The sequence below is a fragment of the Canis lupus genome, chromosome 10, assembly GCF_048164855.1.
Source record: "Canis lupus baileyi chromosome 10, mCanLup2.hap1, whole genome shotgun sequence".
In the NCBI taxonomy this organism is placed as follows: domain Eukaryota; kingdom Metazoa; phylum Chordata; class Mammalia; order Carnivora; family Canidae; genus Canis; species Canis lupus.
The window spans coordinates 35,234,388-35,260,917 of NC_132847.1; the positions used below are offsets into that span (position 1 = coordinate 35,234,388).

Genomic DNA, 26,530 nt, shown 5'->3' on the forward strand with positions numbered 1-26,530 from the left:
ACTGTTGATTTCAGCTCAGGTCGTGATCTCAGGGTCATGGGATCCAGCCCCACGTGAGGTCCCGCAATTGGTGTGGAGTCTGCTTGAGACTCTCCTGTCCCTCTCCCCCTCTCCCCACCCATTTTATCTCTCAAATAAAATAAATGAGTAAACAAACAGATAAATAAAATTGTTTTAAAAAGATGGGGTTGGTGGAGACGGGCAATGTGGGGCATTCACTGGCCTTGGAGGGATAAGCATTCCACATTGTATCACAATACAAGAGCCTGTGGGTAATGGATTTTTTAAGACTTCAGCCATTCTTTGCCCCCAGATACCCCATTACGATACAATTTGTTTAAATGAGCATTAGAATTCTTTCTTGAACCGTCTCTGTGCAAAACTGGCAAGGAACATTCAAATAGCTAACTTGCAAGCTGTGAGTATTTCCTTTGCTTTGGAGTTTGCATTGACAGGTGGGGAGAAGGTAGGTAGCTGAGATCCCTTGAATTTCTGGGGTACAGAATTAGGGATCTATTCCATTGTATAATTCCAAAGCATCCAGAGTGATGGAGGTGCTCCATTATATCTCTTAAAGTCATTACCTTCCCAGATTTTCTCTGAAGCATAATATGTGGTCTTCTTTGAATGTCCTGAGATGACATGGCTACATTTCATCATGGAAACTACCATATTTTATCAATTTTAAGTCATCCGAATTTTGTCAGTTTAACTTCTCTGAAACTAGAAAGTGTCATAAAATTGATGATGCATCATTGCTTGATTGCCAGTATTTTTTTGTACTTAGTGGTACAGAAAATCAATGCTCCATTTTGCAATCAAGTCGTCTGAAATTTAAGAGTTAGGATACACCTTTTCAAGTGTATCTTCAAAGAGGCCCTACCTGTCAAATCTGGAATTGCAGTAAGAATAGCAACCTTAGCCATCTCTGTATTCTGTTCTGCATAGCAAGAACATTTGCATGTGAAATTTAAAATAAAAGAAATTAATGAAAAGCCAAACTAGAATGTTAGAAAACTTTTAACATTTGAATGTATTGTCATTTACTATGAGCTATTGGACTGAGAGCTCTTTTCCTTTTACACCCACTTCAACTGTCCATAATAAATGAGTTCTCCATTTGCAAATGGTAAGCCATTGTAGTCAAATAACTGCTGATGTATCATTAATCTTCACTTCCAACAGAAAAACACATCCTGAATTGGATCGATGTGTTCGATCCGATCAATTACTGCAATACTGAAAGTGTCTGAAACTCTGAATTAACTGTGTCATGACTGATTAGTTATACTTGAGTCATGATATTATTAAACCTTAAAGTCATTGCTCCAAAGATAGCTTATATATTAGATTTTCTTCAAATATGCAAGATGTTAGTATAGTTCTCTAGTGACTTCCGAGGTTCTCTTAGTTATTTAATCTGTGTTAAGATTTGTGATTGGTGTTGAATAAAGTTAGAAGAGAAGGATATGAGACTTGAGACCTTTATTGAGCAAAACCACCCTGAATCCTTCATGGCTATTGACCAAGCAGTAATGGAAAACGGGAACCAAGAAATAAAAATCTCATCAGCACAGTGAAATCTGTTCTTCTCTCTGTATATATAAACCTCATGTGTTGGCTTTGGCAGCAGTTTGAACTTTGTCATTCCAATAAAGTTCCTGAAATTCACTAGATATCACTTCTCTTTACAGGAAAACATCTGCAAGTGTATTTATCTGGTTATAAACAAAAATACATTTTACTTTTTCAAGTGATGTAATAGAAATATTTACTTGTACTTGCAATATACATTAGCCCATCGAAGAAATCTGTGAACGCACACACATTATTAAAACATCATTCATAAGTTTAAAAATATACTAACTAGAGAAGCATACATAGTTCTCTACTTCAGAACATTTTCATTGTACTGTTGAAAGAATTTTACTTGGTTGAACGGAGAATGCTTTTAAACTTTCTTTAGGGAAATTTAGTTCAAACTTTCCACTCTTAAACTTGATGCAATCTGCAGTTTAACTCTTTGAACACACACACACACACACACACACACTGTATTTTATATAGCTAAGATTAAACTTTTTTCACATTCCTCCCGTTACTCAAATGTGATGCATCTTATAATTGATGGCAAGGCAGAGTTCAAATGCCAGTTTTTTTTCTTTCTTTACTGCAAAAAAGAATGTGTTACCTAAGATAAAAAGTAAGCCTCGAGAATTTGAGTAGAACTTGCCCATGCCACTGCGTGAAAAAGCTTGATGTTTTTAAGAGGGGCACAATGAACCAGCTTCAAATGTAGCACTTGTGTTCATTTTTGTCCCAAAGCCGACATTTGGAAAGTATTGTCATTCTGCATGCATTCTCACTACAATAATAAAATCATGGCATTATCAGGTGGTGAAACTCATCTACTTTTTTGTAATGTGTCAGCCTATTCAGGTAGGATAGCTTGTCTTCCTTCAATTTATATTTTCTATGGACCTTTTTGGGGGTCAGGCACACAGAGATGAGTAAATATTGGAGGCATGTCATGAGGAAGGGGAGTCAGCTGAAATGAAGCTGAAGAGCCAGCCCTGAAATGAAACTGGATCTGGGTTCTGTTGCAGAGACCTGGTGTACTGACTTGCTGAGTTGTGAAATACGAATCCTTCCCGATAAGCTGGTTTCTGCACCAAAATCTCTTCTACGTCTCATGATTGTGAGGATAAAATGAGATTCAAGCCCCACAATAGAAGGTTTGTGTGTGTGAGAAAGTGGGATTATTCTCTGAGAATCACAAATGAAACATTTCTTAGCCCTGAATTGTCATTTCCTTGGTATTAGTTAAATAGTATTGCTTCTATATATAGACACAAATTTCAGTTCTCTCTCTCTCTCTCTCTCTCTCTCTCTCAGTGGATAATACTCAGTTTTGGAGGTCTACAGAGTGAGTTTGAGCCTTGGCCTCACCACTTAACTGTGCCACCATGAGCCTGTTCTGTGACCACTCTGAATCTCAATTTCCATATTTAAAAATGGGAATAGCACCTTCCATTCAAGGATTTTTTTGAGACTGAATAACATAAAGCACCTACAATTGGGCCTAACACATAGTAAAGATTAAATAAACATTGGGTACTTATTATTGTCCAAATAGGTTGCAACCAACCATCAGTATTTTAATCTTACTATAAATTCCATATGAACACAGCAAATCTGACATAGAAAATGTTCTAGTCACCATTGATGATACAGAAATAACTAAATACTGTCTATGTTCTTGAAAAATCACATGTGGTTTAATTTCTGCCAAATCAATTATTTTGTCCATTTATTTAATCTAATTTGATGTATTACAGAAAGCAAGGAACTAGCATTTTTTTTTTTTTAAAGGCTGTCATTATGTAGTCTGTAAGAACCAACTTGCTCAAAATAATTGTTCTGGACTAACCCAAACATTATTATTCCTTTTTTCCAGTTGAGTCCCATCAGTAATTTGTCCTTAGAACACTGGTTGAAAGCTCAATTTCCTTTATTCTATATATGAAGTCAGCTCACTTTCTTTCTTTCTTTCTTTCTTTCTTTCTTTCTTTCTTTCTTTCTTTCTTTCTTTCTTCTTTCTTTCTTTCTTTCTTCTTTCTTTCTTCTTCTTTTTCTTTTAAAGAAAGAGGAGGGAGGAGGGGCAGAGGGAGAAGGAGAGAGAGAATCCTAAACAGGCTCTATGCCTAGCGCAGAACCCCATGCAGAACTTGATCTCATGATCCTGACTGAGATCATGACTTGAACCAAAAGTCAGACACTTAACTGGCTGAGCCACCCAGGGCATCTGAAGGCAGCTATTTCTGAGCCCTATGAAATCTTCTCCACTTTATGCATCTGTTATGTCCTTCCTTCCAGGTGGCTTTGTCACACTAAATTCCCTTATCTGCTGTATTATTGACCATCTTGGACATCTCTCTAAATTTTTCTTGAAAATTTATCCCAGACTTACCCGAAATTGTCTTCTAAATTTATTCTAAATTAACTTCTTTATATTTTTGCCCACATTCTGTACCTGTACCTGTACTGTCTTCATCATTGGGAGGCATTTAAAATAAAAAAAACTCTAGAGCCTGACCTGCTAAATTCAAATCCTAATTTGAATTCAGCTCTAGGATCTTAGTGAGCTAGTTCTTTTTGCTTCAGTTTTCTCATCTGTAAAACAGGATTCTTAATGACAGTACATAGTGTAGAGGGTCATTGGGATAATATGTCATTAATATGTGTAAAATCATGCTTAGAATCATGCTTATAAATGTATATAAATGTTTGCCATTATATTATTAATGCTTATTTATGAGAACTCACCCTGAGTTGTTGGTGCTGTCAGATGTGTTCATAATTTTACCACTCCAAGAAATTAGATGATGTGAAGGAAGAACCAAGCAGCAGGGGATACAAATAGAGAACATATATCCAGAGAAAAACAATAAAGCTACAATAAGATGGGAAAGTTATGGAAGGTTAGACAGAACAATATTCCTAGAGATGGAAATGAAAAGTCTCAGAAATCTGAGAACAGGTAGCAAGAAAGATGGACTGGAAAAGAGACCTGGGGAAGTACCAGTGATCATCATGGTGATGGCAATTTTCATAGTGTGATGCACTGGAAGGGAGACTTCGACATACCAAGGACTAGAGAAATGTAGGGTGAAAAGCAGGCTGTAGGAATTTGGAACAAAAAGAACAGGGAGTGACAGCTTTTTAAGGATATTAAAGATGAGTACAAATTTGGAAGAGAAAAGGAAAGAACCCATAGAGGCAATCTGATCAATGGTGAAGAAGTGAAAGACAATTTAAGCCACATTCCTTGGGGATTACTAATAAGGAAGACAGCTTTCCTGTTGCTTGTCAAAAACCAGGTGGGGGCAAGGAATGAGAGAAGAGAAACAGAGATAGGAGCATGAGGTCATGGAGAGGCTACTGGACAGGAAGTTGAGACATCTTCATTCCTAGATCCCCCCAGAACAAGGGGCACGAGCTTTGTCCAGTTTCTTAGTAATACTGGGCTAGATAAATGTAAAGTCCTAAACATCCTTTTCACCTCTAAATCCTAATGAGCTTCCAGGCTGAGAAGAGGGGTGGTTGGGAAAAGGTATATATATGTCACATCAGGTTTGATCTTAGAAAATAGAAGTCAAGGTCATATTCACGAACCAATATCACAGACAGGCACATGGATGACTCTCACATGGTGGAGTGAAAGAAGCTGATCACAAAAGCTTTATACTATATGATTAGGGTTATGCAAGATTCAAAAATAGACAAAAATAGATCTGTTTTTGAGGTCACAAGAATGGTTGGTTGCCTTTTGGAGATGGTATTGACTTGCAGGGAGGAGCAGCATTAGGGGATGCTGAAATGTCCTCTCTGTTAATCTAGGTGGGAATTACACGGGTGTGTCTATAGATAAAAGTAATGGAGCATTGTATAGTTAAGATTTGTGCACCTTACTGTTGCATGTTACACCACAACTACAAAAAATAAAAATAAATGAAGATTCTAATTAAACAAAAAACAAAAAACGAGAAAAAATGTCTGCTCAAAGTGAAAACCAAGGGCCTTGGATATATTAACTGCTTTACATAGTGAATAGTTACTATTAGTAAACTATCTGTCATTGGTACTAATTTTACAAATATATTTCATACACATTCATAACATACAGCATATATAGATTAGAATAATAATTTTCAAAGTGCTTTCCTAACTTCCAATGCCTCGTGGAGGATGCTCAGGGTCACTGTGTGGGGTGAAGGGAGGGTGACCCAGCAGCCTGAGCTCCTTGATCTTCTGTGTCCCTGTATTGGCCAGTGTGGTTCTAATTTAATCCGTTTTATGAATTGTGGCTTAACCACAAGAATTAATATATAAACAGTAGTGGCTGAAGATATTGTAGGAAGTTATACTTAAAATATACATAGGTTATGTGTGATCTAAAACTTCATTTAAAAAAAATGGGGTCATCGGGACTTTTTATTGATGCCCTACTAGTAACTCTCAGAATCAACAGAATTCGAAGTATGTTTACTTTCCTCCTCCAACTAACTATCCTGTGCTTGCAGTGGGGTGTTGGAAACATGGAATGTGAAGTCTCCAACGTTAAGGAGTTTAAAAGCCTTGACAATAAGCCCTTAGATCTAGCCATGATATTTCTGGTCTTCCAATATCAAAGATTTAGGATGAAAGAAGTAAGTGTGCTTTTTCTGTTTTGTCTGGCAGTCCTGACTTCTCACTTCCGATAAAGGAAAAGTCTCACTTTAACTCTCCTCTCTGCCAGGGAAACTGCTGGCTCTTTGTTAAGTTTCCAGAGCCTGGGTGCTTGTAAGGAGAGCTAGAGGGACAATGTGATTTTATAGTGTATTATGGAGTGTTTGACATACTCTAGTTCCTTATTTATACAATTGGGAGGTGGGCAGAGGAGGAAGGAGGTGTCTGTGATGATCACTGTTATTATTATAATTCTCACTACGCACCCACCAACTAGAGTTTCCTGTTTTCACCACCTTTGACAGCCACCTCTGCCTCCCCACCCTGAAGGTTCATTTTTCTCTCCATCTGCTCAATTGACAGTTATGACACTCATCAGGCTTTTGTTTTCATACTCTTCAGATTCATCTATTTTTCATTGTTTTTGTACTTACTCAGAACCCATGTCCATCAGCAGCACAGAAGCGGCATGTAACATGTTAGACTTTATCCTTAGTAAGGCTTCCTATTCCTGGGACCTAGAGGATTTTTGAAAGCTCTTAATCATAAATGTTGGCAAAATCTTTTGGGGTGTGTGTGTGTGTGTGTGAGTGAGAGAGAGAGAGAGAGAGAGAGAGAAGGTGGGAGAGATAGTCAAATTGCCTTCTAAAATACCTATTTTTAAAAAGATTTTATTTATTTGTTTATGAGAGACACACAGAGAGAAGCACAAACATAGGGAGTGGGAGAAACAGGCTCCTGCAGGGAGCGTGATGCAGGCCTCAATCCCAGGACCCTGAGATCACAACCTGAGCCAAAGGCTGATGCTCAACCACTGAGCCATCCAAGCGTCCCCTAAATTATCTACCTAACTTGATTAACAAAGTTATCTACCTTTTATTTATTTATTTGAGAAGGAGAGAGAGCACAAGTGGTGGGGCGGGGAGCAAAGGGACAAGCAGACTCCCTGCTGAGCACAGAGTCAGGATGTGGGGCTCCATCCCAGGGCCCTAGGATCATGACCTGAGCCGACGGCAGACGTTAGGCCTACTGAGCCACCCATGCGCCTTGAAGAATCCACCCTTTAGATTTCTTCCTTCTCTATGGACCCAAACTACCTCAATTAAAATAAATATGTTTAAAAGAGAGATCCTAAAATTCTCCAACAGTTTCAGTCACAGCATTTCATTTGCCATTAAAAAAATCCATTGTGAAAAAAAAAAAAATCCATTGTGGGCTCTGTATGCAGAGATAACCCCTCTTTGTCTGTCTTGTTATTTTAAGCATCTCTGTATTTTGTATTTAATCTTTTGCTCGTAGATTTGATGCTGGCTAACCCAAATCAGGGGGAAAAAAAAGTCTACTTCGTACTTTCATACCATGAATTATTTTTCAAAAGGTGAACATGTTTTTAATCTGTGATAGTATAATTTATGTTCCTACAAGCATGGAGTTTTAGAGGATCAGATTAGTGGAGCATTGAGCAGTTGGAACAGCACACCACATTCCTGAACTTCCCACACAAATGTTTCCATGCTATTCAGTCCGTTCCAAAACCTCAGATTTCCTATAACCTCACGAGGAGCCTCCTGCTGGTATTCTTTCCTGATAAGGTCCAGATATATTTATTTTACTGTCTCACCTTCTCCATAAAATGGAATTAGAAGGAAATAAGGGGCTCTTGGCTTTTACAATTTATTATCCTTCAGAGGATTAATGTTTGTACTTTTTAGCCACAGAAACCTTTGTTCAAATAAAACATTACACTAAAAGCCAAGTGTGGAAAACAGATAAATGTTCAGTTGCTCCAGGTGAATTAGGGTGGGGGCCCGAAGCCCTGGACACTGGGCTTATTCCTACGTGACAGCGGCCCAAGAAGAGCTCTTTAAAGCAGGGTTGGATCTGTTGATTTGAAGCAGTGGTTCTCATTCTGATTGTCCATTAGAATGACTGGAGGAACTTCTCAAAACTCCCCTTGCTTGGAACCCACCCTGGATATAATGATCTATAGCTGATAGAGGTTAGGGCCCAGACAGTTGTTTTATTCAGAGCTCCAGATGTTCTAGCAGGCAGCCATGGGTAAGAACTACTGCTTCAGTGTGGTGCTTCTCAATTTTGAGCGTGCATCAGAATCCCCTGTGAGCTTATTAACACACAGCTGGCTGGACCCCACCCGAGCTTCTGACTCTGTAGGTTTGGAGTGGGGCCTAAGCATTTGCATTTCTAATAAGACCCCAGATGATGCTGATGCTCTTGAGAGATCCAGGGAATATATGTTGGAATCACTGCTTGGGAGAAATGGTGAAATTGGCCAAGATTATATCACTTCTGCTAAGAGCTGAGAAAAAGAATGAGCTTCCACAGGTTTGTTTTTCTCTACCCTTTTTTGAGTTGAAAATATATAATTCCTATGCCCAGACATGTTAGAGTCTACAAAGAATGCATCTTATAAGTCCATGTATTGTGCTGGGAAATCAGGGTAGAGGAAAACCTGCATCTGCCTTCGGGTAGATTAACTAAAGCATCACTCAGCTTCCTGGTTGCCTTTATTTCTCTCCATGTACTTCTCCAGCTTTCCACACACAAGATCTAGGAAGGAGGGCAGCAAAATATTTACTTAATGACAATCATTTGGGGGCAAGAAGATATAGAAAAAGGAGTTAATAAAGATGAAAGGTTAGACAAAGTTTGGGGACTTAGGTAGACTTTTTGTCAGAATCGCTGCCATGGGATGGAGGGGGCACCTGGGTGGCTCAGTGGTTGAGCGTCTGCCTTTGGCTCAGGTCATGATCCTGAGGTCCTGGAATCAAGTCCTGCATCAGCCTCTCTGCAAGGGAACCTGCTTTTCCCTCTGCCTGTGTTTCTGCCTCTCTCTGTGTCTCTCACGAATAAATTAATAAAATCTTAAAAAAAAAAAAAAGGAATAGCTGCCGGGGGACATGACAGGCTCAGTCACTGACAATCACAAGGCTGGGGAGCTCAAGCTAGGTGCACATAAGGTGCCCCCTTGAATTGAGAGGACTGGGAGTCACAGAGCCTAGGTACTGAATTCTAGGTACTAAATAAATATAAGTGTGATAACATGGTGGTCATCCCATGCACTCCTGCAGAAGCAAGAGCTTGGACAGGGGCTGATTGGCAGGAGAATTGTTAATACTGACTGTTGCGGGTTGATCTGTCTTCCCCAAATTGAAATGTTGATGTCCTGACTCCCAGTATTTTATTTGGAATGCAACTTCATTAGGAAATAGGGTTGTTGCAGGTGTAATTAGTTAAGATGAGGTCACTAGGGTGGGCCCTAATCCAATATGACTAGTGTTCTTATAAAAGGGGAAATTTGAACACTGAAACACATCCACACAGGAAGAATGTTATATGGACAATGAAGACAAAGATCATCAGGGTGATGCAACCACAAACACAGGAATCAACCTTGCTGAGACTTTGATCTCAGACGTATAGCTTCTGGAAAAGTTCCTGCTGGTTAAGCCACCCAGCCTGCAATACTTTGTTATGGCAGCCCTGGAAGACCAATACACTGCCCAGAACACCATGTCAGATAACTGTGCTGTGAGAGAAGACTCATGTGACTCCACTCAGAGAACTCAAACCAGCATCTCAGAGGGAGCTGACGTTGCATGCAGTACAGGATGCCAGTCATGACCACTCAGAGAAGCAACAGCCAACAGGGACAGATCAATGGAAGCAGCTGGTAAAGAAATGAGACAGTAATAAACACCTGCCTCGTTCAGAATTGCTGTGTCCTGAAGGGCACGCAGGCAAGAGTCAGGGCCATACCACCTGCCCTCACTCTATGAAGTCAGATCCCCAGTTCAAGGCTGCTGGGGGAGAGGACAGTTGGGGAGGTAAGTAAGAGGATGAGAAAAGGTGGTCAGGAACTGAGATAGAAGTATTAAATAGCATTGCATTTTAAGAATCTGAAGGGCCAAGATAGGTATAGCCTTCACCCAAGAGATTGCTAAGAGACCAAGAAGAGAGGTGAAAAGTTGTGACCAGAGAAAAATGAAAGTCTTTCCTGATTATATTTTACTGAGACACTTATTGGAACTTGTTGAAAACTGGTGGTAATAATAATAACAATAAGAGTACACAACTAATATTTATTTTTCCTTTAAAATTATAGTCTGGAAAAAAAATAAAATAAATAAAATTATAGTCTGGGCCAAGTGACATGCATTCTATCATTTAATTTCCATAGAATCCCAGTAAAGTGGGAGGTAAAATACTATATATTAAGAAACTGAAGTCCAGGGGTGCCTGGGTGGCTCAGTCGGCTAGGGGTCTACCTTAGGCTCAGGTCATGATTCGAGGGTCCTGAAATTGAGCCCCATCTAGGGGCTCCCTGCTCAGTAGGGAGTCTGCTTTTCCCTCTCCCTCAGCCCCTTCTACTGCTCATGCTCTCTCTCTCTCTCAAATACATAAATAAAATCTTAAAAAAAAAAAAGAAGCAGCACAAGTTCCATAAAGGAAAACATGTGTACGGCCACCTAACCAGCAAGGTGTAAGAGCCTGGGTTTGAACCTGAGCTCCCCATGGCACAGTAGTACCCCAGCTGCTTTGTTTCTGAGCCTCATTGTGTCTGCCTCCCACTCAAAAATGAGCTCTTCTTGGGGCCTGCTATGTGGTACTTGCTCAAGTATATTGTGGCAAGTGCCTCTGACATGCAACTAAGAGATACGGCTACTACAAATGAAAACCATCTTCAAATATTAAGGGGGTTCTTAGTCTCCCTCCGAGTTTCTGAAAGCAAGCACTCAATGTTACTATTTAATCTGAAAATAAAGTCAGAATTCTAATTCTGTGAACTAAATCATTAATCCACCCTGATTCTGGTTAATATGACCTGAGTCATGACTCAACACTTCATAAAACAATGCTAGGTTGATGTGAAAGATATAATTGCCACCCACACGAAGAAAAATAAGCCAAAAATAATGGCATGCATCTACCATGGTTCCAATCAAGCCGAACAGAAAGAAACCAAAACGTTGACAATGATTATTTCTAGCTGGTCATATAATGTGCAATTCATAGTTTCTTTTTTATTCTTTTGAAGATTCCAGTTTCCTTACAACGAGCATGTATTTCTTTTTTAACCAGAAAAATATATTGCTGCAGGAGCAGCAGGCTCTGCCAAATGCTCCAGCATAACAAAACAGTTATCTCCCTGAGTTTCAGTGGCTAGATAGGAAAACATTTCCTGGTCTCATCAATATTATTGTAACACATTTTACCCTTAACAATTACATTTCTGCCCTTTACCATCATTTCCAAAACACCGTATCTCCTTTGCTCCTGTTTTTATTAATGTGGTCATACGGTCCACCCTGACTGGAAGTGCTAAAGGAGAGTTTGTGGCTTTCAGTTCATTTTTGGTGAACCAGCAAAAACAACATTGATGATTTTTCCTTACACATTAAAGTATCTTTCACGTATGATTGGTTATGAAATATTCTCAAGTTCCACTGCAAACTCTACCCTGTATGCCGAAATTTATGAGAGGAAATTATCTGAGAGCTTGGAGCAGAATAAAATTACTGAGCAAAAAGATTTGCTGACCATCTAGTCCAGACTTTATTATTTTACAGTTGGGAGGGTAAATGCCAGAATGCCTTGTCCACTCTTATTCACCCAGTAATGCCAATGCCCAAGGCCACAGGTGCACTCGCTTGTGTATAAATGGGTGAGTGGGCCCTCTGGACACTTTAGCAAATAATAGGTAATTGGGTGAAAACTTACTTGATTGGCTGGCACCAAGGGCATTCTTAAAAAAGAAATTGTTTGCCTTAAGAAAGTGCCTTGATGACCTGCCTGGGGCTTAGGCTGAAGCTTTGAGGTGACAGTGGGGAGGGGGCAGACGGAGAGCTCTTCCTGCCTGGTGTAGAAAATGAACGTGGTTTGAGCACGGGAGCTGGAGCCATATTGGCTGGAATGGCTAAAGGGACTTAAGGAACAGACATGTCTAAAATTCGAGTTTATGCTTTTCCAACCATGGAACAACTATAAGCTATAGAGTGGACAAAACAAGTTTACTGGGAGCAGGAAATCACAGAGCAGAATATCAAGCACTGGTTATTTTTGAAAATATTGGGAAGGACAATGGGTTATTAGCAGGACAGATAATGGAGTTTTGATACAGTTGTCCCTACATTTTGGGGTACAAGTTATCCTCTGTTGACACATGGGATGTACGATATAATAGCTCTCAGCTATTGGACAGCCTTTCATGTGCCAGGCACCACCAGTTCAACTTTTCATCTATTATTTGTAACTTTTAGAGCATTTCTACAAAGTAGTTATTATTACCCTTTATTTATAGATGAGGACCCACAGGCTTAGAGAAGTAAAGAATTAGATCCGCTTACTAGCATGGTGATCTTGAGCGAGTCATTTAAACTCTGAGTATCCTCTTTTTTCATCTGTGAATGGGGATAATAACCACATTCAGATTTAACATGTAGATGAACTGCTATGCAAATCACCTAGCGTAGTGTCTTAAATGTAGAGTATACTTAATAAGTGGATTAATTATTAGAAATTAGGATGAAAGAAGCATAAATTTGGAAATATTTCTTAAAAGTTGAATGAGACATATCGATGTGATAGTGAATTAAAATGCAATATGTTCTCTATTTGTACTGTTCAGTCTAGACACATGAGTGATGAAGAATGAAACTGAAAACATCACGACTTCACCCCATTGTCTTCTATTCCTAAAATTTAATTTGCAAAAGATTGGGATTACAAAAAGTTTGATTATATGTAATACTTTTTACTTTCCTCTGTTATTCCCTTTACTTTCATTCTGTTCACTCTTTTTCCTTTAAAAATTCTGATATTAAACTGTTTTTATATATTTATTTTTTAAAGACTTTATTTATTTGAGATAGAGAAAGCAAGTACGAACTGGGTAGGGGGGAATAGAGGGAGAGGGAGAAGCAATCTCCCCACAGAGCAGGGAACCCCATGCGGGACTTGATCCCAGGACTCCAGGATCATGACCTGGGCCAAAGGCAGATGCTTAACTGACTAAGCCACCTAGGCACCCTTAGACTCTGTTTTTAAATAAAATAAATATTGTATCAAAACTCAAAGCACTTGCGGAAGGATGTGAGGTTTAGATTCTTTACAGCTAGAATGTAAGCCCTCTGAAGGTAGGGATTTTTGTTTTGTTCACTAATGCCTCTCAAAGTCCTAGGACAGTACTGCATATATGTAGGAGACGTTCAAAGAGCATTCGTGGAATAAGGAAAAGTTTTCTGAAGAATTCAATTGATCAATTCTTCTTGCATTACTATGCCTTAGATTTGTATGTAATACAAGTGGCTGGTTATAATGGTGGCTCTAAAAGAATTTTTTGCTGGTGGGGCTCAAGCATGGTGTATAGTAGGGTGCCTATGGATGATGGGAGGTAGGAATCTCCTCTGTAGGACTGAGGATAGGGAGGAGACCCTGTCTGCTCAAGCTCTGGTCCCAAAGACAGGCAGTGGGCACTACAGTCTCTAAAGTCTTAGTGGCCAATTGTAGTTCTATTTCTTGAATGAGACAACTGAGATGAATCAAAGAGGTTCTGAAACTCAAGGTTGAAGCTTCTGTGCCATTACGGTTTTCTACCTATTTGATGGCTAGGCCTCCTTATTTAATTACTTCAAACAATTGCTTGAACTGCCAGGCATACTGCATGGATGCTTTGTGCATGGGAAAGAGCAAAGTCCTTTGTGTCCTTCCCTCCTTCCTTACCCTACTCTCCATCAAAGATTTTATTTTCACTGAACTAGTGCTTCTTCCCAGACAGTAATTTAACTTCATAGCTTTCCAAATTAGAAGGGTTTGCTAAGGAATGTCTCTAAAGTCTCTGCATAGGCTAGCTGTAGCACTTTGCCAACAGGAATTTGAATTTGGTGTAATTCACTGGGCATGTTTAAGAACTTGGCATTCCCAGCATCTCTGCTGTCTGCTGCCTTAGAATTTAAAGGGACCTCAGTGCTCTTTTGAGTCCCCCTATGCTAGACACATAGACCTTGACCTCTGACTTTTGCACTATCTCGGCTCACTCAGGAGGAAGGAATGCTGGTTCCAGAATGCCTTTCTCAGAGAAGGCAGTTTTCCTGATAACTAAAACCCCAACACACTAGATTACTCCCATGTGGATTTTAATGAAAGGCACCTGAGAGAGTCTGGGGATGCCTTGAAATCTCTATACAAGTAAGGAGAAGCCTATGGACAGAGGACATCCAATGCTATTGTTAAGAGGTATGACAGAAAGGTGTGTGTTTTTAGTGACCTGGTCAGGTAGCTACTGAGACTTACCCATAGCCCCAAGAAGAAGATCAGTAAATTATCCCTAGGGTCAACTGAAGCCTGCTTGTAGATGATCTAGGGGCAGTAGAAAGCTAAAATTACATCCCAAGAATATATTCTCTTTGTAGAGAATGGACAAGAATATCTACAATGTTTGCCATATAAACATCTGTGATATTAATAATAATTTTAGAAACTATAAACATACAGATGGGATTACAAGGATTTGTAGGTAAGAAATAAAGCATACCAACCTTCTAAGACAAATTTGCGCCAAATCTTTTCCTCGTTCCTCTCTTCTGTTTTTCATCAATTGGCTGAGGTCACACAGCTGTGATTCAGGCCCTGGTGACACAGATGAATCAGACATGGCACAAAGTCCAGAATTCTTGGCCAGCCTTACAACAGATTTTTCATCTATCAACCAGAAATGATGCAGTGCTCTGATTCAGTTATGGTGGCCCAAAAAGTTAGCTAGGCTATTTTGGAATTATTCCTAGTATTTAGGCAGTCTCTTACCTTCTTTTTGCTTCTTCACATAACAATTATGGGAAAAAAAAAACAACAAATAGATGAAGTGTTTTCATCCCAAATACCTGGGCACTGCCATGTTATTTTTCATTATTGACCCTTCCATATGGACCACTTCTCTTGGATCAGGTTGACAAAATAAGATCTAATGTATTCAGGTAAAAAAAAAAAAAAATGGCTGAAATAAATTATTAATGTTTTCCTAAGTCCCAATGTTAAGTATCTTTTTTTTTTTTTGTCGGGCCACGTGCTAGGTGTCTCAAAAGATATCTATTAAGCAGGCTTCCAATCAAGTTAATTTAATTCACCTTCACTTTCTAAAAATTTATTGGTTAAAAGCTTGGAACTGAGAATCCTACTTGTCTGGATTCTGTTAGTAGCTAGACAACTTATTTGGTACATGCCTAAGAGAAGTTTGACTTCAAAGACACACTTTCTTCACCTGGAAAAAGAGGAAAATTCTATTTGCCTTAACGGTTAGTAATGGGAAATAAAAGAGATAGTGTGTACCAAATGCTTGGTATAACCCCCAAGCTCAAGGGCAGCTGGTTTAACAGTACGACCTCAAGAGTCCAGCGCTTGATTTAGCAAATAAAGCTCACAGTTCAGAATAAAGAAAGCACCGAGAATGAAAAGTTCACGTTGGATGACAAGAGAAGCATCGTTTGTGGAGGCCTGCCATCTCTCACTGGGGCAGTTGGGAGAAGCCACCCCACCTCAGAATGGAGCAGGGGGAGGAGAGAGGAGAGAGGGGACAGAGAAGAGGCAATTCTGTTTTATGGAAGAACAATGCTGGTGAGCAAAAGGTATTCCCCATCTTACTTCCTTGCTCAAGAGAGCACTGGAGGGCTTCTCCACAGTGAAACCAAATGAGAGGAGCCTAGAGATTTGAGGAAACTGCGACATTAGACCCCACTGGTCACCTGGCTAGCCACCAAGTGCAGGCTTACCTGCACTTGCTTTCTAATGTAGGGGTAACAGCATTGGAGAGAAACACTGAGCCTTCCAAGGAGGGTGGAAGTGGGCTTCCATAGGGGAGCCTCATACCCTGAAAAGAGAGAGGAGCTCAAAAGTCAGATGAAAATAGAAGGTCAGTGTTGCTGGGAGCTCACAGGGAGAATTGGGGTGCTCTGGAGGAAGTGAGAGAGTTTGCCAAGGAACTGACAATGCATGCTTGGAAGAAGATGTCTTTGAACAGATATGAAAATGAAGCTCTAAAATGAATGACTGAATCATAAGAACAAAATAAGGCCATTTTAATAACCATCCATGAAATCAGACTATCTATTATTGGAACTTCCTACTCAGGGGGAAAAGGGGAGCTTGAGAATTTATTTTTATAACATCTAGGAGCCGGTAAACAGAATGTGAAGCATTTTAAAGTTTTTTGAGGCCCAAATGGGATCAGTCTAAAAATGTGCTATCTTTCCTCTGATTTTGTGACATTTATTTTCTTCCTTTTCCAGAATTTCTATTAGAAATTATGTTTCTCAACCTCTTTACTTATTCTCATTTTTGTTACCATAGAATCTGCCTTTTGAGTTTTTTTCCCCTAATTGTCCTTTCTTCATGAAATCTTAATACTCCCACTATACCCTATAACTCTTTATACACTCACGTATGTCTGTGTTTTTTATGTAGTAAGACTTTTTTCACCGTTCAAGAACAAATTTTGACCCCTCTGGGGGCAATATCGCCCTGTTGAAAGTCCATCGATGAAATTGACAGAAAGGCCTCCTAGCCAGATTGGGCCTGTATCTCCTCATTTCTAAAACTGAGAATTCAATTCAGTAAACATTTCTTATGCTCCAGGCATCTTTCCAGGCCTAAGGATATGAAGAGGAAAGAGGCATGGATACTATGCTTAAAGAGATGGTTGCTGTATGTTCTACACAGAGCATTTCCGGTGTGTAATATCTGTGCCTTCTATTGCACAGATCTACGATGGACTTACGAGTGTTCCTTGGATCATGGTGGCTTTATACATTTTTTTTCTTTTCTGTTTTGAAAATTTTTATTCTCAAAAATTTAAGGGCTATTTTTGATTGAAAAAATCCTCAAAATGTTAGAGCCAGAAGGACCCTTGAAATCATCCCCTCCAAACTTCTTGGGTCCTCTTACACATACAGCAGAGTCCCTGCTGCTGGCTGCACTTTGGGTTGTAATTATTCATCTGGAGCTGTGGTTTCTGTCCCTATTCTGTAGCCAACAAACTGAGTGACCTTGGTTGAATTATTGATCATTTCTATGTAATTTAGGGAATGAACTACGGAACTTCCTAAAGCTTCTTTGAATAAGGAAATATTAAGATTCTAAGATTATTTTTCTTATGTACAAAATAGAGTGGTGCCAGTGTCTAAAGATATTGTAAAAAAATTAAAGAAGTATATTATTTTGTAAGATAGTACACCTTCACTTTAGGAATGAAAACCACAAATAGCCAGACTCCAAGTTAGCCAACAATACCGACACTTTACTTCATTTTTCACATATTTTCCTAGATCAGCCAATATCATTATTTGAGGTTCTTTTGATCTTCTTGGAAGCTTTCTTTTTCTACCTTCAAAAAGCAAAGTTGAAGTTCTGCCTGAATTGATTTCTTTATCACATTTGAATTTTGGTTTGGGGTATTCTGCCTAACATTTTACTTCTTGGTCTAATGACCAGCAACTTGCACTACTAACATTAAATTGGGTTGCCATTATTGGAAGATTATTGGCAATAACCTGCTCTGCTCCCTTCTGGATCTCATTTACCTCCATGATATTCCTTTACATCTTCTTTTTGTCTGTAGGACTCAGGCCAAGTCCGGCTAATCTTTGTCATGATTTAGCACTGAATCATTTTGATTATTCTCTGATGTGTGTTCTCAGACTTAGAATGTCCTCCTATAGCTCTATGCACAACAGTGCATAGCAGCATTCCCTGGTGAAATTTCATCAGTACTTTATGTGATGCCAAAATAACATCAACACCGTAAAATATGCTTCATAATAATCTTACTTGCTTTTCTTTCTCAGCTGTCAAAGATCATACAGATGGTTTGGTGAAAAGTCCACATTGACTCCCACAGAGTACCCTTCACATTTCTAGTTGATAATAATTTTAAACTTTCATTCCTAATCATTTTTTATTATTAAAACAGCTTTGTTTTGAGAAGTGGGATAGTGGGATAGAAACAATTTTCTCCAGATGAAAAGATGGTAGCCCTTTCCTGGGGAAGTGGGAAGAAAAGATTTATCACAGCCCACATAGTCTCTGTGGACTCAATTCTGGGTTAGAATATCATGGGGAATGGAAGAGAAATGAAAGTCATCAAGAGGAAAGTGGCGTCTTAAGACAGTGCTGTCCAATAGAACTTTCTGCGATGATGGTAATGTTCTACTTGCACTATGAAACACAGTAGCTATTAAGTACTTGAAATGTGGCTATTTTGATTGAGGAAATGGGTTTTCAGTTTATTTAATTTATATTAATTCAAAGTGAAATTGCACCTACCATATTCATAGTACACAGCCCCAGAAAGTAATGTGACTAGTGCTGGGGCCCAGAGTCCAGTACAACGTTGAGCAAATTCTGCTCCACCATTTAATGAATGTGTTCCTGGGGAATATTTAGCCTTGCTGTAATAATATACGGGCAATCTTTGTACCTGCTTCTGAGGGCTCTTGCAATGAGTAAGAGCGATAATCCATGCAAAACACTTGACATGGTGCCTTTTCATTCTACTTGTTATACATGTTTGGTATTATTTTAATCATTCCCTTTAGGAGGTGTGATTTAGACACTTGCATCAGGAAGCTGACATAATGTATTCAGAACCTAAGGTTGGAGTCCTCCATTTTTTTCTCACAAGAACGCCATCTGTTCTAGAACTGGGGTGGTAGGAAAATCCTTCCTGAGTGAACCTGGGGAGGGAGCGATGTAAACTTCCTGAAGTTAATATTATTCCTGCTGAACACTCTTTGCTCCGTCTCAAACTTTTCCTTTCTTTGCATTTCATCTCTCAGGATTGTTAAAAATTTAAGAATGTGGAAATTCATCATAGAACATTTAGTCGGCAATGATCAACTTACTTCTGGTGTTTACTTCATGTTCCCTCTGAGACACTTGTAGAAATGAATACACTTCTGTGGAGAAACCTTCAGATGTCAGCTTGATGAACTACAGCTACCTTCCTGGGTCATTCTGAAGAGACCTTGTGTTTGTACCCCTAGATGTGTGCTGCCAATCCTCTCTATCTTTAGCTAAGGATCAGAGCACTCACTGAGTGTCCAGCCGTGTTAATAGGAATGGTCTTAAAATGGTATACCCAATGAGGCAAGAAAAAATTATTTTCTTTATTGACTAACACAAGTCAGCTATCTTCAATCTGATGCTTTCAAATATGCACTAAAAATTAAATTATGTAAACTTTGTCTTTGGAAGCAGCATAGAAATTTAAGGAGCATTTAAGTAATAGTGGATGGTTATTGAATGTCAATGGAAGCACTTCTGACATCTATGTTAATGGAAATTAAATTTGTAATCAGTGATATGACAATCAATACCTCATGTCAGCCCAATATATACATTATTTTTTTCCCTCTTGAGTCAGAATAATAAGAAACAGCTTTCAACTTATCTTATGCTTCCTTCTTGCTTTTCATTTCTGTATGCTGTCAGTGTAAATGGAAAAGGATGTTTGGGCTTTTCCCCACCTTTCCTCCAAAATTAAAGCTGACTTCTTTATTCTGCATCCTGCTCCAAATTGTACAGCTACTACAGCTGTACCCATCTCCTTTAGGGAGACATGGATGTGTATGTCCCAACTTCTCATTCTGAACTGCGTACACCTAGAGCCCAGCTATGCATCCATTAAATCTAAACTCATAAGCAAGGATGCTGGAGTGCTATGAGCAACAAAAAAATAAAACCTGTAGAGTCTGGCTGAACATGCTGTCCTTCTGCAGAAGATAATTTATAGTTTGTTTTTTTTCTCTTGCTGAACTGCTATGGTCTACCTTTTGACCTTTCTTTCTTTCTTTCTTTCTTTCTTTCTTTTTAATGGGAATGTGGGCAATTCCTATCATTCTTCTGTTTTCCTAATGATTCTCACCGATAATGATAAAATGTGATCCTAATATAAATTAATTAAAGATTTTCATTAAATTTTGATCCTGGAACATTTTAATAGACTGAGTCCTTCAATTGTTTTTCTTTTAATTTGTGAAACACAGGCTTCTTAAATCATGCTTCCTAATATTTTCCTAGGAATAAGACCACATGAAAATCTTAATTAGTCCCTTAAGCTTTACAGACATTACTTTATTTTTATGTCCGATGCCAGTTTAACACAAAGTACTTTTGCAGTAATTTTCCTTTGGAATTCTTTTTTTTTTTTTAATCTTTGAGGTTAGAGTTTGAGGTTTATGGAGAACGTGTACACGGGAGGGCAACTGTTATATCAATCACATTTAATCAGTCCCCTTTTTCAGTTACTTGCATCTTGAAAATGAAAGTTACATCTAAACTAAAATAACAATTATTATCTAAAATCTTTTTAAAAAACAATACAAACTTTTGACTGTGGAATGCATGACAAAGAATTTATTTCAAGAATGTTGTTCAATTTGTTACCATCAGATGTTCAGTTTTCCATCTGGAGTGAGTGATATGTTATCATTAACCAATATGGACTAAATTTTATCTTATTTTTATTTCAAAATTGTTAAAATACAAGGTGGGAAGGAGGCCTTTGTCTTGTATGTATAATTTTTTGTTCCTTTTAAAGCTAATTAAGACTAGTACTATCTTTCTGAGGCTTTCCCAATGGGATATTTATATAAATCAGTTTGACTCTATTAATATACTGTATTGATCTACAATTCATCTAATTGTTAGGAGGATATTAATGGATTCCATTAGTCCATTTTCTAATTTCCACATATTCTAAGGACCATAAATCTCTGGTTCACCTACTTGTAAGGAAGAGTCAATTCCAATAGAACCAGTTGAAAATAGGACAAAGGACTTTTCTAATAAAATTTATTAGCACAAGTAAAATCCATTTGAAGAATTCTAAAGTCTCTCCTCTTAAAATAAACTCCTTTTAAAAAATCTTGCTGATAGCTAATGTATTTACAAATATAGACTCATAAATACAAATTTGCAAAATATCTTTCCTGTAACTATAAGGGTTAACATCTAAAGAGCAGGATCCATCCTTAACCCCTAATCCCAACTGATTTATGATTGTTATACTGATTTCAAGCAGCATTGTGTAGGAGAGATAACTTTTCAGCTAAAACAAGGAGACCTACTTAGTAAGGTTACTGTAAGCAAAAGAGAAAATATTTGTTAAATGACTAGCACAGTGCCTGGAAACACACAATAAGTACTCTGTGTTCTGTTTCTGGGCTATGTCATCTCTACAAGGTGGGAAGGAGGCCTTTGTCTTACAGGTATGATTTTTTTGTCCTTTTCAAGATAATGGAGACTGGTACCGTCTTTCTGAGGCTTTCCCAATGGGACATTTATATAAATCAGTTTGATACTATTAATATACTGTATTGATCTCTAATTCATCTAACTGTTGAGAGGATCATCTCAAATAATTTAGATAACAGCGCACAAGTTGTATACAAGCGCTTTCCAACACACTTCTTTGAGAATATTTTCTCAGCTGATTATCTTTTTGTTTTTTTAAGATTTTATTTATTTATTCATGATAGACACAGAGAGAGGGCGGGCAGGGGCGGGGCGGGCAGAGACAAAGGCAGAGGCAGAAGCAGGCTCCATGCCCGGAGCCTGAGGCAGGACTCGATCCCGGGTCTCCAGGATCACACACTGGGCCAAAGGCAGGCGTTAAACCGCTGAGCCACCCAGGGATCCCGCTGATTATCTTCTATAGCAATGAATAATAGGAAACCAAATATAATCTTAATGAACTCCCCAGGAGATCTGATGAAATCTAATGCTTAATCCATCCATACTGAATAAAACTACCTAGAAACACTGGGAGACATGACCTAGTCGATCCGTTACAATCTGGAGGAGGACCCTGATTTCAGGGAAGAGAAAGAACTTGATGAAGGCTCCAAGCCATTGAGTTTATAGCTGATGTTCTCATGCCACCAGGCCCATAACTTTGCCAACATATCACGATGCTTCTACCTTAGTTAAGTACTAATTTCAGAACCATACTTCTTTGTATGGCTTTAGAGAATATTTATTGCATGCCTGCTATATGCAAAATATCATGCTTGGTGTTGTGGAGAATGTGAAGATAAATAAGAGCTTTCCCTTGCAATATAAATATATTTTAGGGTGTCTGGGTAGCACAGTGGTTGAGCGTCTGCCTTTGGCTCAGGTGGTGATCCCGGGATCCTGGAATCAGTCCAACATGGGGCTTCTAGCAGGGAGCTTCTTCTCCCTCTGCCTATGTCTCTGTCTCTCTCTTCATGTCTCTCCTGAATAAATAAATAAAATCTTTAGTAAAACAATATAAATATATTTTCCTTATATACAAATTTATATCACATAAAACACCTGAGGCTTCATATAGTCCCATCTGTATATGGTGTAATGTATAAAGAAATAGCAATGTCTATTGATTCTTGAAGAAAATTAGATTTTGAAGATTCTTTTAAGGGATTTTAGACAGCACACATCAATATTAGGAATTCTTCCCTTTTCAAATTTCTCTCACATATTAGGTACTAACCCTCTGCACATCTCTCATCCCTATTGCCTCTTTACTACTGTATTCTCCCCTTTATCACCATCTCCTCCATTACATATGCTTTTTCCCAAAGTGGGGGGAGAGGGAAATCTTCATATCAACCACTCTTAAAAGAGATAAAAACTAGCCTTCCTATCTTCCTGAACTCTTCTTAGAATCCTGGTGAAATTCTTTTCTACTTTGTAATGAAGAAGTAGTACTTCATTAAAAATATTTTTTAATGCGTGTGTATTATATGTGAGAGAGAGAATATTTGGCAACAAAAGATAAGATCTTTGGAAAGGCTGAATAATTGAGTATTCTATGCATTGTCCTCAAGGATGCTACTAAACAATATTCTGATTATTACCTTGATTCAAGTTGACTCTTGATGGATGCCTGACTTACAGCTGAATTTCACTCATTCCTCATATGCTACTCCCTTAAGCTCCTGGTTTGTTGAAATAGAGAACAGTATTCTTTTAAGAGTTTGCACAAGAATTTCTCTTACATGAAGGAAAACTCCCCCCCTCCCCTTTTTGGAAGTTATTGATGTGCCTGTTTGGGTTAGAAACAATAATTCAAAGGAACCAAATGTGGAAGATCATCTGTCCTGTATGAGATGAGAGGAAGACCTAGTGATTTTGGAGGGCAGAGAAGATAAAGAATGAGGGGGAAGTGCAGGGCCACTAAGAGACTATGATCAGAGTCTCCCTTCTGACCCACAAATTCTTGGGTCATTTTATGTCTCCCTCAAGGCCATGCAACATTTCTTCATCAGTGAAATAAATCATCCCATGCCTCATGGACCTAGGACTGTAAGCAAGAAATAAGTTTCTCATCCTAAAAGACCATTGACCCTAATACGTGAACTAAGCTAAAATAGGCCTCTGGTTAGCCCTCTGCTACAGTAAAGAGAACATGGGATTTTAGCTTATTTGTCTTTTAATCTATCAAACTAGCAAGGTGACCAAGACTCTCGTTCCATTCTATTTTTACTAGATATATTTGCTGAGTCTCTTGTCTCTAAGCTATCCTAAACACTATGTGGGTGTTAATATGCCTTTGTACATTTTTCTTCCTATATTTCTATGGGTGCTATTTCTGTGTTTTAGGCAGTATCTTCAAATTCATCTTTGTGGATGGTTGTCTTATCAGTGGTTTACTGATACCTGCCATCATTAATCTGTAACACAGTTTTGCCACAAGAAGTCCCACACTGCTTGCTAAGATTGTAAAATCGGGGTATAGGGTTCTTCTTCTGTGAGTGTTTTGTGGCATAACAACCTGCTCTCTGAGCACTTTGATGGGGGACACTTTATCATTTCCATCCTCTCTAGACCTACCCAGAATTTGATAGATACATATTGAGCTAAATTACTAAATACTTATGCAACTTGTAAAGAAATTAGGGGTAAAACATCAAGTAGATTCTAGTCCAAAGAACTATTATAAGGTAAGCTACCACTACTCTTCAGTTACTATGGACTTGTTTTAAGTAGCCAGTGATTTAATATACTTTGTGTGTCTCATGCTTTACATACATGAGCTCATATAATCTTATCAATAACTATAAAAATAAACATTATTTTATAGATGTGGAAACTGAGGTTCAAAGAACTAACATAATGAGTAGCAAATAAGAGTTCAGATGTCATGTTTTTCGAACTGAATAGCCTTTGCTGAGTGCCACCACACCCTGGCAAAACTCATAAGGTAAAAATAGATCAAAATAGTCAAAAGAAGTGAATCCTAAAGAAAAATATGGTTATAGTTCTTTCTCTAATTTTCAATTAAATTGAAACTTTCTAAATCATGCTAATTATTTCTATAATTTTAAAGATTATAAAAAAGGTATTCAGGTAATTTCAGGCAATTACACAATTTGTAGGTGTATAAATATTATTAAAGTTTTGAATATAAGTTAAACATCCAATAGCCTCAACTTCACAGTTAAATTGTGTGTGTGTGTGTGTTTAATATTTAATTTATTTATTCATGAGAGACACAGAGAGAGAGAAAGAGGCATAGACACAGGCAGAGGGAGAAGCAGGCTCCATGCAGGGAGCCTGACACGGGACTCGATCCTGGGTCTCCAGGATCATGCTCTGGGCCAAAGGCAGGCGCCAAACTGCTAAGCCACCCAGGGATCCTTAAATTGTGTTTTGATGTTGTCTAAAATAGTAGAGAAGTCCCCGGAACCTTCCATCATTTTCTCCTATCTTAACTCCTCCCTTCACAGAAAAAAAAATTGAGTTTACCCTATGGAGATATGTAGGTTACAGATAAATTCTTGTTGTATAGTTGTTGATTTGGTGGACTTCAAGCATGAATTCAAAAAGTATTCAACTCTATATATTCTAATTTAAAATCTGATTATGTCTTAGTTACTTGTTTACATTTGAATCAAATCCCTCCCGAAAAGGGCCTCTTCGTCCAGGGAGCTTGGTGTTGCATATTCATGAAATCACATTTTGGAATTTTGACATTTTGTAAATTAGAAGTGGGATTCCTAGTCATATACTGGTGCTTTAGGATAATACAGCAAGGAAATTCTAATGAGCATCACATTTTACTGTGAGAATAAAGCACATTTGTCCATTTATTAGTATTTATTAATGAAAATGTATAGAACATTTAAGCACATATCTTCTTAGCATTTAGGATAACATCAAGGATATAGATTCAGGAATTCTATATCTTAATAAGTTGTAAAATTTGCACTCTTCCTTTCTTTTTTTTTTTTTTTAAACTATTTCTCCTCCCTATTGCCATTGACTTATGAACTTAGCATTCCATCCAAAGAGATCCATGGTAGATGCAATTGAAACTATTTGAGTGGACTTATTCTGAAAGAGACATTCCCTTTCAGGTCTTGTTCTGATAAAAGAAAATATTTTAGTTGTATACATTTAGTTTTTTTGGGTCAGTGTTTCTCCCAAAAGCTGGGGTTCATTGGTGAGTCACCATTTCACTCTCCAGTCATTGGGGAGTAATAAGAATAAACTTTAATTATTGTTTAAACATTTCTAATTCTCTATTAGGGCATATATATTATGGCATATAAAATTTCACATAGATTTTACTTCCATAAAATGGTCAGTGTCTGTCCCATTCAAATATTTAAAAACTGGGTAGTGGTGGTAAACTCATCCTCAGAGTGACTGAAATGGATGTGAAAACACTATCAGCTTCTGCCATCCTAAATGAAAATATTTTTCTGTTTTTAGAATTCTTTTCACTTGAGTCTTTATCTTCATATTTTCAAAGTAAATTGTCCTTTACTAAAATTTCAAAAACCTAACATGCCATTGAGTATAAGACGTACATCATTTTATGAGAGTAAGAGAGACAAAAACCTTACCAAATTCATTTAGACACACACACTATAAATTATAAGACATATCCAAATTTTAGAAATATTAAAATGTGAAAATCTTTGCATCCTAGAATTGATAAATGCTGTATTTCTTCATATGAGTAATTCTATCCCCCAAATGGAGGCAAAATCCAAAGCACATCACTTTTACTTGACTTGGTGGATCAAGCTTAATTTGATGCATTTTAATAAATAAGAGACTGACTGAAGTAGGAGGTATCAAAACTTAACAACCAATTCATTTAATATGGATGAAGCTCTGCTGTGAATGGAAGGAAGAAGCAGAATGTAAGTTGCTGTCAGAAGTTTCAGTATATTTAGCATATTATTCTAACTTTGGATAAATGTGTTTTGTACTATGGAAAAATGCAGTGATGTGGATCTGGAAA

General features: G+C 38.1%; 1 long non-coding RNA gene across 1 annotated transcript in view; it reads right to left on the reverse strand.

Annotated features, from left to right (window-relative positions):
* Positions 1-6,662: 6,662 nt before the first annotated feature.
* Positions 6,663-26,530, reverse strand: part of LOC140641458 (uncharacterized) — a 46,246-nt gene continuing 26,378 nt past the window's right edge. The window contains exons 3-4 of the long non-coding RNA XR_012037969.1: positions 14,784-14,874; positions 6,663-6,746 (exon numbers count right to left, since the gene is read on the reverse strand). This is a non-coding gene — a long non-coding RNA (uncharacterized lncRNA). The remainder of the gene's footprint in view (positions 6,747-14,783; positions 14,875-26,530) is intronic.